At 28.2% G+C, this 17,725-nt stretch overlaps 1 long non-coding RNA gene across 3 annotated transcripts; it reads left to right on the plus strand.

Moving 5' to 3' along the window:
* Positions 1 to 6,616: 6,616 nt before the first annotated feature.
* On the plus strand, positions 6,617 to 17,341 carry LOC107452858 (uncharacterized). 3 transcript variants are annotated; one of them, XR_001585244.4, is made up of 5 exons: positions 6,769 to 6,938; positions 8,509 to 8,564; positions 8,663 to 8,747; positions 10,698 to 10,734; positions 16,892 to 17,341. It is a non-coding gene; the product is annotated as an uncharacterized LOC107452858 (long non-coding RNA). The 3 variants fall into 3 exon arrangements; XR_015434717.1 differs by lacking the exon at positions 8,509 to 8,564 and having other exon boundaries at positions 6,735 to 6,938; XR_015434718.1 differs by lacking the exons at positions 8,509 to 8,564; positions 8,663 to 8,747 and having other exon boundaries at positions 6,617 to 6,938.
* The last annotated feature ends 384 nt before the right edge of the window (positions 17,342 to 17,725 follow it).

Below are 17,725 nucleotides of genomic sequence, written 5' to 3' on the forward strand. Positions count from 1 at the left end.
TGAACAAGTCACCTTTGGATCTCTAAGATCAAGTCAAAGATCTGATAAATGAGTTTGTATTTTATGCTAAATTATAATAAAAAATGCATACACATGATGGGATATACTTAAGAGTTAAGAAAATACAAATATAATTAAAAATTAAAAGAGGCACAAACAAGAATGTCTGGTTTAAAGTAAGTTAAAATTCAATAGTAAAAGCTCAGAAATTTTACTAGGAAAAGGATAAATGTGAGAAAGATAAAAGGTGCTTAGAATTTCTATGATTAAATATCCTCAACATTAAGTAGATAAAATATTTTTTTTTTCCTTTTAGTTTTTTTTCCTTTTCTAATTATTTAAGCTCATTGCATTTTGAATTTCAGAAAAGTGTAAATTAAAGTATTTTGGTGATAAATGCTGGAAACGTATGGCTTGGGTATAAAATAACTGAGGTTATGTCTTTTAAGGCCAATTGTGTCATTTTTGTGACAAGCATTTGAATTTTTGAAAAAATGTAGACATAATTTGCAAAAAAAAAAAATTACGGATCGGTTGTACGGATGTTGAATGACTGGTATTTGGGATTGGGTTAATCCGTTCATTTTTAATTGGTAAGAATTTGAAGAACATGTTTTGAATATTAAGTAATTTATCTCCGTTAGTTATCTTGAAACGGTAAGTTCAATGACGAGTTAATTCGTCATCGGTATATTTTATTTTTTGACGTGATTTGTATTATAATGATAGATGAATCGACAGGAATGTCAATAATTAAAATCACTTATTTTAATTCACAAAATACAGCTCGCAATAAAATCACCCTGGATAACTTCCAATCTAATTATTGGATCTCACTCATTAGGATTCCATCTTGATTGGAGAAGTTAACTACAAACATACCTAAGTTAGAGCAGATTTTAAGATAGAAAGTTTTTCAGACTCAAAAACATACTCATAACAAACATACCTTTTTCTCAACTGATTTCGTATTTGGATTTAACGTATTTTGCACAATGTTGGGAATTTTTAGCAGCCTCTAGAACCATTAAAATTGAGTCCCAGTACATGAGAACCGATTTGTAGACAAAAGTTATTCTTAATGATTATTTTTGTTTAATTTCCTTTTTTTGCACATTAGTGCATATAATTTCTTATATTTGTTGATTTAACAAACTTATTGCTTATATCAATCTACATGTTATTTAGTTTCCATATTATTTGACGAAATTTGAGAATATACTTGATAAATTATCATTATGCTTATCAGCTTTTGTTCGTATGACAATGTTACTTATTTCTGAAATCAATTCGCTGAAATAAAACTTATTTTGTCTTTAGATAACAATGAATACAATTTTAAATTTAGGAGACATTAATTCGATCGGAAAATATGTTTTGAGAAAGATTATTTCTACAAATTATTCATTCTTGCAGATGTGATCCATATGAATTTATTTTATTATCTCCATTCTATATTCCCGATTGAAATGAGAATTCCTTATTCCGCATTTTCTAAATTACTCCTAAAGCCTAGGTAACATTGCCGTTAGATATTTACTAGATATTGGCATAAAATGAAAATATTTTCTATTTAATATTTTCTATATAATATTTAATAATTTTTGTATTGTATGAGGAGAAAGGCTTATTGTCTCAAACATATTTTTTTACAAAAGAAAAAATTTAGCATCGGTTAACTTTAGGCTCAAAATAAAGTAATTCATAAGTAATTTTCTAGCTTCATTGAATTAAAAAATGTAAACAAATACATTATTCTAACAGTGTGTTTCCTTTAGCTTGATTTGGGTTAATAGGAGTTTTTAAAATGTAAGGTGCCCAAGTGATGGCTATTTTTTTATAAATATTTATTTATTTATATCTTTCCCTTTCGGAAAGTTTGTCTTCCTTGCGAAATGACCCTATTATTTCACTAAGAAAGTTTGTGACTTACTACAAGCAGATTCAAAATTTTCCAGCTTGAGGTAGCGAAAAAAAAAGATACTTGGCAGTTACCGGACTTGGCGAAGTTTTTATTATCGAAGTTTTTCTTTTTTATTTTCTAAGTTTTTTCACCGGGGAAAATTGAAAAGAAAGTTCAGTTTGTAAGCCTTACACTTGAAGTAAAGTTTTAAATTTTATAGTTTAAGGGCAACTTTACTGTAAATAATATTTTTGACTTAGAAGTGGATCAATAATTTAATATTTTTAATTGAAAGTAACTTTTAAACAGAATTAATGAATAATTTAATCTTTTTAATTGAAAGTAACTTTTAAACAGAATTAATTTATAATTTTTTAAGTGAATTGAATGTAATTTTTTAAATTAATTTTTATGCAATTTTTTGCGAGTGAATAATATTTTCCTTCGTTTATACTAATTTTCAGAGAAAATATAAATGAATAGATAAATAAATTTGAATTCATTCATTAAAAATATTTAACTCTACGTTAATGGTATGCGAGAAAAATTTTGCTGTCCTTTTTTTCAGTAAACTTTACTTTTTATGTTTTTTCTTCTATTTTATACTTTGGTTATAGCACTTCATCTAGAGTACGCAATATCGTTTATGTTTGGGGCAAATTATCAATTCAATCAGTCAAAATAGCTTTTAAAGCAAGTATAAGCATATTTTTTTAAATTATAAATTATTATTTTTCCTGTGATAATTTATTTCGGAATGCCACACTTAGATAAATTCATTCAGTTAATTTTTAGGAAAATAAATAAATACTGTTCTGAACTTAATATTTTTTTAAACATTTTTCTTTTCTATGTTTTAAAATATTTAATCATAATGTTACAAAAAGATATATTTCTGATGTATGCCGCTAGTATTTAATAAAAATAAATGAAAAATATCTAGAAAGTAACAAAGAATTGTTTCTTTCCAAAAGCTCAAAAGTGTGAAGAATCGTTTTTGAAAAAGTGAAAAAAATCAAATGCCATGATAACAATAGACTTGTCAAAGTAGAATATATATTGTTGTAACGTGATGAAAAACAGCCAAGTAAATATTATTTGCTATCGTATTTCAAAGAAATTATATTCAGTATATCTTTTTTAATTTTTATTTTTATTATTAATTTTGCAATACTTCATGTAAAGTATATAATAGTAAATTTCACTTACGAATGCTTTTTGTTTCCAAACAGCTTAAATTTTTTTCGTCGCTGTAACGTAAATAGTGATTAATAAATAAAAAAAACTAAATGTTTTTTTTAAAATAATATGAAGAATAGTTTTATAAAATTACAATTTCCATATCTACTCTAAAAATCATTTACAGATTTTGATTAATTACTTGTGCTTTAGTTATTATAAGAAGTAATTAATTTTAAATGTGAATTTGCACATGCATGTAAACATTGTATTCTATGCATAAGGGTGTTTGCTAAGAAAACAAGATAAAATGAAATTGCCAACAATGTTTATTAAATTAGAATACACAAGATAATTATTACAATACTTATTCTTGCTACTCTATTTACTGTCTAGATATCCCCATAGAGCAGTAAATTCCAGACATTTGTTTTTCAATTGATTAAACCTCTACGAGATTCAAACTTGTACTGTTGCACTTTCATTCTATTCTTCCATATACCTTTGACATTTCGCATTTCTAAGTCTCATAGCTCTTAGCGTAGCAAAGCTTAACGTAAGGCAAAAAAATAATAATAAATTGATTTAATAAAAGAAGAAGATGATGATAAAAAATCATGGAAAATCACTGGAAGTTATCAAATGTTTTTTTTTTTTAAATATCCACATTTATTGTAAGTTCATAGGCTGACTCTGTAGTTTCTTTATACAAGTTTAACAGCAAATAATTTTTGACTAATAATCAATTGTAAAGACTTTTATTTCATCGTATTTTCTCTATATTTTCCTACACATCTTTTTATTTGCAAATTTCAAGTCTCATCACTTTTTCACGAGGAAGAAAATGTAACGTTAAGTGGAAACGTAAAACAGTGTTGGTAGCTCTAACGATTTTTTTTATAGAGAGATAGTACGAGAAACATTATAAATAATGAGAAATATTCATTTGCTCGAGTACAAAGTCGAGTTAAATAGCTTTTGTCCTAATGATCGAATTTTTACATATTAAATTTAATATGTAAAAATTCTTACGGTCCAATCTTACTGATTTGTTATCTCAATTTTGCAAATTAATAAGTGCTAACTACTAATTAAGCTACAGAAACAGACACATAAAAGTACTTTTTTAGAATAAAAATGTCTCTTTGGTCAATGGATTTGGATTTTTGAAAATTAAAATAGTGAGGAGGGAGGGTTTCAGTATTGAAAATACAGCTTCAAAAGTTTCGGCAGGACAGTCGTCGGTAGTTTCAGCTCTTTAATAATTTCACTTTTTCGTGCTTAGCCATATATTGTCATATATTTAAGTGAATTTTGCAAAAAGTAATGTCATGTTAAAGAAATTTAATTTTTTCTTAAATTTTACTTAATGATATTTAAAAAATATTGAATTAAGTCTAAAAAGTTTTAAACTCTTTAATGAGTTTAAAATGAGAAGTTTCTATTTCTCGTGAAAAATTCAACCAATTTTGTTCTGCTATTGTGTATCGTCTTTTAAAATGACATAATTTGAAATGAAGTAAAATATTTGTATTCGTCACAGCTCAAAATTGACAATCTACTGTTTAAAATTTGAAAATTTCTACTTTTGAATCAAGAAATTCTACTTTTGAATAAAAGAAATTTAAAATAGTAATCATGCATTTCAAAATAGAGAATCTAATATTGCCTAAATTATAATTTTTGAACAATTAACATGGTTAAAAACATAGTAAAGATTTAAAGTCAAACTTCTAGAAGTCGAGAGTGATGTCCTTGATTTAAAACAAACAAGTAGAGAATTGAAGGATTACAATATTAGTATTGATTTATATCGCTATAGGAAATCTGCATCGTAAACTTAATGCATTGAAATTAAGAAGTAGAATTCTTGAACTAAAAGTTAATTTGTTCGCTGAGGTTGATTGATAATTTCTGTATAAATAATTTTCCCTTTTTTACGGTTATGCTAGGGCAAAAATTTACTGAATTATCTTTAATATTTGAAATAGTTACGGGTTTTTAATTAAATAATTTAAAATGTGTCTAATTTATGTGTCGTTACTAGCAATTTTGTAAAGCTTCATTTGAAATAAACCATCATTTTGATTTCATACTGTATGATCTGTTAGGATTTAATATTTATTCAGTATTGACATTAATATTTTTAATTTTTGTGGTTTGCTTTTAATATCTATTATGGCCTCTCCCTTTATAACACTGACCGCTTCGAATTCGTCACATTTATATGTGTGTGCTTAGTCCTGTGCAGGGACTTCTGATGCCATGTCGAAAGGATCCCAAACAGAAAAAAAATAGAGATTTAATTTCAAATAATATTTCCCTAAGTGATTGTATTGAATTCTTAATAATTATCACAATAATGTTTATGTAGTCTCACAATGTTTTTTTCACAAGTTTTCTGAAGTGATTTTAGGCATACGCTAAAAAACTATTAATTACAATGCACTTTAAAAGTCTTAATTTATTTTTAGTGCCTAGACAAAACTAAACTGCTTTCTAAGAATGAAAGTTTGCGTCATTCATTGCTTTGAATGAATTGTGAATTGATTTGCGCATTGATTTGCGAATGAAAGTTTGCGACATTCACAAAAATATTTTTATGCATGGAGAAAAAAAGTTTGGTTAAATAATACTGTATTGTTATGACTTTTCTGGTAAAAAAACAGAAATTCTGTTTAATCAAACCAAAATATACGGTATTTAAACCATTCATTTTGAAGTTTTTCTGTTCATATGGTGTTTACCTTAAATTATGGTTCTCAAAATTATAATTCATAATCCCACACCCTTAGAAGAAAATACAAAACGGAAAAGTGAATTTAACTGAATAAATGATTTTTAAGCTATGATCTAAGTTGCCACGGTAAAACTAACAAAATGTATCACTTTTACCATATTTTATCAAATATTATTAAACCATATTTTATTGTTTATTTTACCGAAATACTTACCAAAGTGCTTCGGTAAAAATTGCTGAGAATTTAATGTTCCCACAGAGAAAATACTGCAAATTGTAACATATTCTGGTAGTTTTGACCATATTATTTTTCTCAGTGTGTTGAATAGAGGTGTAAAACATTTAAGATCAAAAAATTGAAAATAGTTTCAAGCTGAAAACCGTACACTATTTTAAGTAATTCTTATATTTCAATTTAATGACTGCCTTTTGTTTTCTAACAGTTTCACGTAGAATGATTTTAATACATCTTATTCTCTCACTATTTTTTACTTCTTCAATGAATGAAAGTCCCACCAATGCAAAACGCTTTTCTTTTTCTTTGATATTTGGAATTTATTTTTTTTAATCAAATTGCTTGCATAATGCAAATTCATTTAATTCTGTATGGTACAACCGATTCCAGCTTTTTTGAACCATTATATTTTAGCCTGTCAAAATTATATCCCTTTATTAAAAGCCCTAATGAAAACATAAGTAAAAAAGAATTTGTTACCATTACTCTAATGTTATGATTTTTTTTATATATTATCGCTTTAAATTCTTAAGATGCGTATTTCGATTTAAAAAAAATGCAGGGATATCAAATAAAGAATATCTTGAGCTTTTTTCGTCTTCGATTGTTTTATGACAAAGAGAATCTGAGATACAGTGTAATCAAAGTAAGTCATAATGTGAAAAGTTGACAACGTGACCAATAAATCATCGAATGCAAAGAGTTTTAAGAGAAAGAAATGTCAAATGCTCTTTGGAAAGAAATCATATTTTGACACTGATGGACATTTGCGTCTTGTGTATGGCATTGCTTCACATTTTATTAACACATTTCAGTAAAATCACGCAGTATAAAGCTGGAAAACTTTATCAATTATTCTAAAATCCTTATGATAATTATTGGTAAGTACTATTTTGATTGTGTCGCTTTATTAAAGATATTGAATATTTTACGATGTAGCTATACGATGTATTTACGATCATACTGACAAAATGGAGCTTTATATAAAATTAAAACCCCGTGAGAGACCTATTTGTCTAGATATATTGATTTTAGTGAAATATTTTATAAGCATGATAATCAACCATCACAAGTTCAAGGTATATGTAGTAGTTTGGATAGTCTTTTAAGATAATGACTTTTTTAGATACATTAAAATGTTTCTTAGTGTAGATTCTTATACACTGTCTTTCATTTTCTTACTTTTTTTTCGAACAATATGAAATAACGTTATTTCCCTAAATTGAACTCGTTATACTTGAGTTTGTGTTTAGAGCTATAGAGCTATATTTCTGACTCATTGAATTCTACAGCCAAGAAACCATTTTCATTTTCGCTTTTGCCTAAAATGTGTATTATATTTTATGAAATAAAATGTCAATATTTATTAATAAATATATTTATTAATAAAAATATCAATGTCATTTGAATTTAGCGTGATACTGTTGCCTCCAAGTTCAGTACCTTTTAAATTCTGCTTACTTCTAAAATATAGTTGGGTGAAAATTAATTATATTATTAGTAATTTACATGGAAGCCTTGATGATCCAAAAGACGCAAGGTACTTTAGCTTAACATGAATCAGACTTTTATTGTTGACATAGTGTTTCGTGCCACAACCAAAAACGCATGTTTCAGTTTTTGAACCAAAAACTTTCAAATGATAAATTATTATTTGATAAGGTTTTTTTCTTGCCGTGCAGATTAAAACATATTTAAATGAATAAAATATGTAAATGAATAAAATATATATAAATGAAAGATGTATATTCAACAACATAAAATGTGCTAATGATTCCTTCTTGCTTTTCCTTATTCTAGAATTTACTGAAAAAAGTTAAAAATACTTTATTTTTAATTTTATCCGAAAAAAACTAAATACTAAATATTGATTTAAAATGAGATGATGATATATTTTTTTCTTAAAAAAAACTAATATTAATATTTATTAAAATAAACGTAATTTCTTCTTTGAAAAGCAGAATTATTTTTTAAGCTTATAGTTCTTATATAATACTTGAAAATGGTCAAAAATATTGAAAAAGAAACATCCAATAATGTGCAAAATTATTTTATAGATATTTACTTAAAAGCTAATTTATAACTTAATAATAATTCGTAATTAATAACTTAATAATATATAATTTCAGTTACACTTTTGACGTACATCTTTTTAAACACGTTATTGCTTCTTTCCGCACTATTTTATAACGTTACTGGAACTATTTTATTTAGTTTACAATTTTCTTCTGATTCTATTACCTTTCGAATGTACCCACTCTTTACTGAATAATTAATGCAAAACCATGTATTTTATGAAGATAAGTTTGTGGTACACATTGTATTCATTGATCTGTTGTATCTTATGCCATTAATTCCTGCATCCCCAATTCAATTTGAACTAAAATGTGTGAACTCCTTTGTAGTTTTTTTTAAGAATGTGCAATAAAACAAGTGTTTTAATTTTTACAGGTATGTATTTTCTGAATATTTTCGTATAAAGTTTTTAATGGTTCTTATCTAAATCAGTAAGTATTAGTTATAATAATTTTAATGAAAAATTAAACGTATTAAATATAATTATGAAATTATGGAAGTGCTGTTTTATGTATTTTAATTTTTTTAGATCATGACACTCCTAAAATTTAACTCAGTATTTACCTTCTCCCTGATGCTTTTCTTTTTCCTGCAATGTGGTGAAGGAAGCAAAAGTAATTATTTTTAAAATACTCTTAATATTACTTAACTCATTTTTTGTAAAACCTTTTAAATGAAAACTAGATTGGAAAGAAAACTACGGCTTATTCTGTTTAATTTAAGCAATTTCGTCCGAATATTATATGTAAAAAATATATTAGCTTTCATAATATAGCGTCTAATATGTTAAAAATTTGCATAAATGCACGTTTAGTTATTTTTTCTTTATAATGAGCTTTGCTAAACGCAATTTCCTGTCATAGGGATAATCAGAAAATTTAATTTTATCATCTATGTTTATGTTTATTAATAGAATTTTCATTCATTAACTTTTCGTTCTAAGATATATCAGACCTAGATGCGTTCATATATAAATGCTTTTGATTTATATATTAGCCAAATAAAGATTTTCCATTACTCATCAAATTATAAATCTGCATGGCACATTTCTCCAAAATGCAGGGAACGAAAATGATATAACTAAGTTTACTAATAATATATGAGGCAATACTTTTACCTAATCAGATGTCACAATTGCTATTGACTGAAAATCGTATTCGAACTGGAAAATTAGGAAAATGAAATAATTAATAAACTGCAAATAGTATATTAATTGTAATTATATTAATTTTATATTCATTGTAATTGCATTAATCTTATATTAATTGTAATTATATTGATACTGAAATGAAAATCAGGCACAATCTTAATGCCAGTGAAGTCTATGAAGCAACATGGAGAACTAAATTTGATGAATCAGAAAAATATTCTGATTGCTGGAATCTTTTGGAACAGGAATTCATGAAATTTGCGGGTTCAGAGAAAGAATACTCTATATTTGATGAGAATGTTTTGTCAAAAAACACGTTCTTACGTTATCTTAAAATTCAACTTCCAGTTTTTATGGCAGTATCCGAAACTAGGGACAATTTAAAAAAAAAATTGATAACAATCCCAATTTGGAAAATTATGATAATTTTTCGGATCTATCACGACTCATGATTAAAATAAGCATTGCTGAGGGGTTGATTAAAAGGTTTGCTCCTAGTGGAGATAACTATGAAAAAACTATAGGAAAACTTAAAAGTAGATTAAGAAGAGAGAAACTATTGATTCAAGTTCATGTGAGAGATCTGCTTTGTCTTTTCTTTCAAGAAGATTGAAAATCGGAGGACACTGTAATTTATTAGAAAGTAAATTACGTGGGTAGGAGACCTTAGGCTTAGCCGGAGATAAGTATGCATCCATATTGTTCCTACATTAAAATGAGAGACAAAAAAAAATCTGCGAAAGTTCATGTCAATAAAGAGTATTTCTTAAAATAAAATATTTCATGTTGTATAAAGTTCTTGTTGTAGTTATAAAATCTGAAATTTTTGTAGGCTTTTGATTTTCAATGTAATATTAAAATATATAACTTTTAAAAATATGATCATATGAATTTAATTACACTCACTAATTCTATTAAATTTAGTATAGATAATTGACCAAATGTAGATAATTTTTATCAGTTCATGTATTTATATATTATTATTATTATAATAAATATCATAATATAGGCAACACTTACTGATTTAACTCAAACTGTAAATCTTTTTAAGTACTTATTATTAACTAAAAAAATAATTCAGGATTTAAAAAAATATGCGAAGTTGTTTAATTACTACCTCTTATAAGTGTAAAATTAAACACTTTTGGTTGTAAAATATCAATCTAAGCTAAAAATATAACACCAGAGGTTAATATTTATAATCTTAGAACAGGTGTAAAAATACACTTCAGGTTGAAATATGAGGTTGAACACCTTATTTTTAAGCAAGGAAAATGTCAATGAGCAACAAATTCACATATGGCTAATAGCCCGTTAATTTTTTTTAATGTAGTTTTAAATATTTTGTTCCTTCTGCTTTATCTACACAAATTATAGATAAATCGTAATTAAAACTGCTTGCTTTTATTTTCAGTACCCTTACAAAGCCTTGGGGAAGATACCAATGAAAGGTTTGTTAAATTTTATAAGAGTTTTAAGATTTTTATATGTATTAAAACATCATGAATCGGAAAAAATTATTCTGAAAAGTAACTTTTTAAATCTTTGTTTTCCTTGTTTCATTGTTAAACAAAAGACATTATTACTGCAAATTTCTATTTTGGTTAGTTAAGTTTTGTTTATATTATACTATTCCGTGAAATTTCAGACCGGAAATAGTGTGTTTTCTTACAATTTTAAAAAACTAATAATCCAATTTTACTTATCTAAGCAGTACTCTTTAATGTGAAAACAGTATTAAAGGTCTTTAAAACTTTCTTATTTGATGCTAAAACATGTACCCGTAATAACTTGTAAAGCATTTTTAAGCAAGAGTTTCCCGTCTTTTTCTTCAATCTAGAATTAAGTTAATAATTGTAAATTTTTCGCAGTAGTTTAGTTTTAACCAAGTTGTTTTAATTTTAGCTGACTTTAAATTTCAATTTAGTTGCTATTTAAGCCTAGTTTGAGACATGGTATAGCCAAAGCATGATTTTTCTTCAAAACTTCATATCATCCAATCGATCAATCAATTTTCTTATAATCCTTAATGGTTCTCTCCAGTAAAATGGGATCATCAGGTAACTGATTTAATAACAGACCATAATGAAACAGTTCTGATAATGATGAACTCTAAAAATTTTATCTATTGATTATTCTTCCTATTCTAATATTTTTTTCTACATATATTTACGACTGGGTATTTGTTGGTATTTGTCATGTTTTATTTTTTATAATTCAGCATCTCTTTTATTTTAAATCATTACGATGTTTCATGATGTTTAATAATTTCAGAGCCATTTCAATTGTTTATCTAACTACAGATAAAAATTGTTTTTCAAATTCATCTAATCTGAATCGGATTAGACCTATGAGTTTGTTTGCCTTCATCACTAGATCTTCTCTCACTTCATCGTATAGATTGTTTTCCTATAAAATACTTTTTGTTTACCGAATTTAAATATATTTAGCAGTAATATTTTTCTTATTCTACTCTATTATTACATTTTTAATTGTTTTCTTAATGAAAAGTTTAAAAGTAAAAGAGCTATTTCTTTGAAATTATGTAAGTATATGCTAATAATGCAACATTTGAAGAAAATCTTAAGTGAATCTGTGTCTAAACTAATTCACCGTTTCACTCTTATTTTGGAGTAAATTTTTCTGATGCATAAGTAATTTGTATTATGCTATTATAAATTATTGTTAAAAAAAATTCGTTAAATGATTTAGACCTCAACGTTCAGTTTCATGGACAAATCAATGTATTCACAAAATGTATTTTGTCATCCAGTTTGATAAGCGAAAATATAAAATTACGGTTGTGAAATCACCAAATTTGTTATAAATATGCTTTATATTTTAAATGCTATTATAATCAATGAGTTATGAGCAAAATTATTAATGTTCAGTAATAAATATTAATAGAATAATAAGGAAAAATTGGGGACGTAAGAGTAATCAAACAGAATTCTCTTCAGTGCATATAAGCACACGGGACAAAAAGTTAGTTAGTAAGTGTAACACCACCTCTGGATTCGATAACCACCTGGATTCGGTTAGGAAGTGAGTTCACAAGGTTTTGCAGATACGTCGAAGCCAGTGTAAGCCACTCGCGGAAGATTTGATTGCCCAAATCCACCAAATTGCGTGAATGATGCTTTCCGCGTTTTATCCGTTGTTCCAACGTGACCCACAAATTTCCAATGGGGTTTAACTTAGGTGACTTTGCCGGCCGGTTGAGATGCAATTGAGTGGCTGAGCGTTCATAAAACCCGTCACATACTCCTTCAGCCCTATGAACTTTGATGTTGCCATCTTGAAAATTGGGGTATCAACAAAACACTCTTCATGAAGATGTTGACTGAAACGCAACATCTAATCATACAGATTGTTCAAATAAACACGCTGGTTCATGTTAGTGGTCACCTTAATGAGGGGGATTCACTCCATAATTAGAAAAACGCCCCCAAAATATTACAGACTCACTTTCGGCTTGAAACTGACCTTGCACACAGTCAGGATGAAATGCTTCATCTGCTCTCCGTTGCACTCGATGAAGTGCGTTTTTGGAATAAAGGCGAAAATGTAATTTGTCATACCATATTACATTCCGAAGGTCAGCAACTCTCCACGTTCGGAGACTTCTAGCACACTGAAGCTGCGCAGCTTTATGTGCCAGTGTGAGCAATGGCCTCTTAGGAATGTCCATTGCATGTAGCTCCCGTCGCAATGTTTTCTCACTAACAGATTGGGATGAACCTTCATTTGCTAACTGAAGCAATTCCTGTCGGGTTTGGAAGCGATTGTGATTGAAAATTCGCGAAACACGTCTCCGTTTCCTTTCAAGCAGGATCTTTTTCCGACCACAATTCTGATGTCTTCTTTGTGACCACGTGTATTACACCATTGCTTGTAGATACATTGAACAGTCCGCATTGAAACACCAACAAATTCAGCAACTTAATTCACCGTATGACTATGGGCATGGCCAAACAAAATTGCCTCGTTTTGCCCCTCTTTCAAGTCCTTACACTTACCCATATTTACACACAATTTCCGCTTCAGACGAAAATATTTCAGTGATAGCTACTTGTCTTTGATCATGTTGAAGCAGTATGCACACAGCTGAGCACGTCACTTGACCACTGCGTCATCTAACAAAGCCTAACGATTCATCGATGCTTGCACACTAGGGTGACCGGTGAGCTTATTAATTGAATAATTTCAAAATTTGATGAAGAAACTGTTTTATGATTAAGAATAACAATTATTGCGAAGAAATAATCGGAATAGGTGAACGGCAGTGCACAGGGGGCGTATATGCCTCGAACCGAGATGTCAACTGACTCCAGAATGCCTATAAATATTTTTAGCGATAGTGCTTAATGTAGGATTTTTGGTTTGGTAAACTCGATTGATAGGATTTTTACTCACCACTATTTCTAAATAATTCAAATGGTTATGTAAAACATCACTTTGTTACAGTCATGACATGTTCACCTTGCTAAAAAATTGTTCTGTAAATTTCTGTTTATAGTTATCTGCCGCTTCTTATAGTATTTTGTCGAACCCGGATAAGTTAGCATCTTTATCTAGTATCTTTATAATCTAGTATTTTTGTAAATAGGCCAATACATCGCTTATTGTTCATATTTAGCCTAGAATATACGATACCGAAAAATGAGAGTGCAAAAAAAAAAAATCTGGTAAATCTGAACATATAAAGTAAACAGTTTACAAAAATTGCAAACTGTAAAATCACTTAAGTAATTTTCTTATTAACCCTTTTAATGCTCGCATGGGATTACTCAACCAAACATTCAACATTTGTGAATCACCTACATAGTCAGTCGATCACGTGCATATCTATTCAATCCAAGGTGGAAACTAAGGAACCTTTCACAATACCATTTCCATTCTCTATTTAATTCATATAGTAAGTTTCGTGCAGTGTCTACCATTTTCAAGCAACTACACGAAGCTCATCGTCATCAATTTTGTCAGTATGTTCCAGTTTTCACAGATGGCTCAAAATCTCTTGTCTATGTAGGCTGTGGTAGTTTTAATGCTGATACCACTTACAGCTATAAAAATACCAGCTATGAGTGCCGTGTTCACCGCTGAAACCGTTGCCATTCTATTAGCAAAACGGCTTATTTCAGCAGGTTCGACTCGAAAATACTACATTTATTCGGATAGTATGAATGTAATTCGCGAACTGTAACAATTTGACGGAAAAACCATCCACTTTTTTTATACAGCATTAATATTTAATCTTCATTAACTGATTTCGATATTTTATTTTGCTAAATACCAAGTCATGTTGGAATCATGGTCAATGATTTTACCGCTATCGCCGCGTGATCTACTACTCCCTTAAATTTATCTACACCTCTCGCAGATATAAAAGTACATATCAGACAATTGTTAAAATCTTTTTATAAGCACGTGACTAAATTAAATTTGGACCCCTTACTTGCGTTGTCTCTATAGTGCAGATCTTAAATTTACCCGACTCCGAATCGAGCATACTAGACTGACTTATCTATATTTGTTATTTGGGGAACCTCCTCTTCAATGCCTCACTTGGAATGTTTTAATTTCGATTAATAGTATTTTAATTATTTGCCAGTGCTTTAACCAACATCGTCTTACATATCTTAGTAGTTCTATTTTATCTATAAAGGATTTGTTAGGTGATACCAATCATCCTAACATTTCTGCATTTTTACATGATATTGGTATTTTTAATTGTAAATAAATTTTAATCAATTTGTGATTTTATTCTCGTTTATGATGCATTACGATATGGAGTAAATAATCCTCATACCATTTTCCCCCATATATTTATTATTTTTACAACAAATTGACGAATGGTAATTATGATATTCTTCTATCCTTGATCCCTGGTCATGTTGGAATTTCAGAAAGTAAAAAGGAAGATGAAATGACAAAAACTACTCAAAACAACTCGAGTCAACCACTGAAATACAGATATTAAAAATGTAATAAATAATACATTAGCTGAGACATGGAAAACAGCATGAGTGAGAGAAATTAATAATAAACCGTTTCAAATAATGTCATCAATAGTTCCATTAAAACGCCCATTAAAACGCATTAAATATGCCTGGAAAATTCGAAGTCATTATAAATTATTTACGAATTGGACACACACGCTTCACCCATTAACATTTATTTGATGTACCAGCTCCTGTATGTTCAAGGTATCAAAGAACTTTAACACTGAAACCTATTTTGACCCAGTGCATTAAAAGCAAACAACCTAGACAACAACAATCACGAATTTGCAGGTTCTAAATGGTTCTAATTCACAAAAATATTATATTTTATCTTGCTGATATTGGCTTTTACTCAATGATTTAAATCAATTTTTACCCTTCGACAATACTTTTACCAAGTGAGCAGTGCAGCATATCCTGATATGGTTCTTACACTAGAAATAATAACAAACTAACTTTTATAAGTATATTCTTACCTTTGTACCATTTTAGCTATTTCATAAAATTTTATTGAATGGACAATTTTTACTGATTTTATTTAATTATTATATTTAATTATTCCTGTACCATTTTATCAATGTTTAATGTTTTTGTGCAAGTAAGTGTAGCTTTTGATCTGTAAAATCGCGTTGTTTGACCCAGCATGACCTCATTTAGACTTTGTGCCATTAAAAACTACATTCAATGTAATAATTAATTTTCACCAAATCGGGTATAATTTTAGATTTTTTTCTGAATTGTGTCATATACACATGGGATTCGGTCCTACATTGGACTTCACAAGAAGAGAGCGGCCAGCGTATTTGTGAATTGACCTTAACTGAAGCATTCTGAGACTATGTGGTTGATGTAATGTGTGTGTCATTGCGTGTAGATATGCCCTTATAAATTGTCATTCATGGGATATTATTTTTCTGTTATTAAATTGTTAAGTTTGGATGCATTTTCGATTATTTAGCCTGGATTCTCCTCCACTAATCCCATATGCTCATAGGTGATCCCATATACGCATATCATATCCATTTTTTCTTTTTATTCTCAAATTGAGTTCACCTTCCTTGAAAAAGGAATTATTTGGAGAAATCGAAGTAGGTTTTCTGAGATTTGGCAGTAACACCTGTCTTTAAGATAAACCAGACAGAAAATCCATTTGACTTAAGTTTGGTGGATAAGAAGTTTTTGTGCTGCAAAAAAATCAGGAAAATGTGCTCTGCACCATTTTTGAATGTCTTTTGCTTTTTTTCTACTTTAGTAGAAATCTATTGAAGGACTTTTTTTGTTTTCAAAAGAGCTTATATAACGACCAAGGAAGCATAAGTTTCCCAAACACAGTTGGTGAAATGTTTCGATGCATATATGTGATTTCAAAATTTATCTAAGATTTTTTTAGCCAGCGATTTCATCATTGTAAGATTCTTCAGCCACCAAGGCAAGAAAGATTTTCAGCACCTTAGAAAAACTCGAATAAAAAAAAAGAACGTAAATTTTTTTTCCATGCTACATAGCTTAATATGGCCCATCATTTACAGTTTTCTTTTGTATTATAACGTATCTATTGCATTCTTCCTCGTTTACCATAAATATTTTTTTTTACCTCTTTCAGCGACAATAATGGATTGTTTCATCAGCACAAAATTGTTACCAGAAGAACAAGGTGCAATTCATCATGTGTTGGAATACCCCAGACTGAATACTGCAGAAATTGTTGGAAGGTTGGATAAACCATGAAATAATATACAAAAACCAATAACATGAAGAAAAAAAAATTAAAAACGATGAAATATCTTTGAAGAAAAACAAATAGGTTTAAAGATTCACCAAATTATATTGTTTTTTATATTGTCATTCTTTTCTTATACCAAATATAATTTTATACATCGTTAGTCTTTTTATATTTATTGCAAAATTTTGAATTATTTTGTCTGAAAATACTTAGTAATATTGAAGTCTTCTAGGCTTCAATCAGGCGAAAATAATTAACACCAGACAGTTTCAATGATTTTTAAACAAAGAATTCTTTTGTAGCAAGAATAAAATTGATTTTGTCGTGATATTTTGTTTAAATTTACTTTATTAAGGTAACCTATGTAGCTTTTTTTTAATTTCAATTAAATTTCATTACCAAGATTAATCAAACATCTTTTGAGCGAGTTAAAATTATTTCTCAATTATCTCTCAATTAATTTGACTTATTAGTAAATAACTTATCTCTTTATTTCAATTACCGCTGATTTTAACTTACTTACTTTCATAGAAACTTAGTTTCTTAGTTCTAAGGTTTTAGATATGTTCAGAAATATTATTTTAGTAACGTTGTCCACCTATAATCATTAGGCAGAGACCATTAAGTTAATTTAGCATAACAAATATAAAAGATTTTAATGTTAAAAAATGTGTAATAATTTCCTTTTTTAATGAGAGCTATAAACTAGAAAAC

This window comes from Parasteatoda tepidariorum, chromosome 6, assembly GCF_982258835.1.
Source record: "Parasteatoda tepidariorum strain Cologne lab strain chromosome 6, Ptep-v5.0, whole genome shotgun sequence".
Lineage (NCBI taxonomy): Eukaryota > Metazoa > Arthropoda > Arachnida > Araneae > Theridiidae > Parasteatoda > Parasteatoda tepidariorum.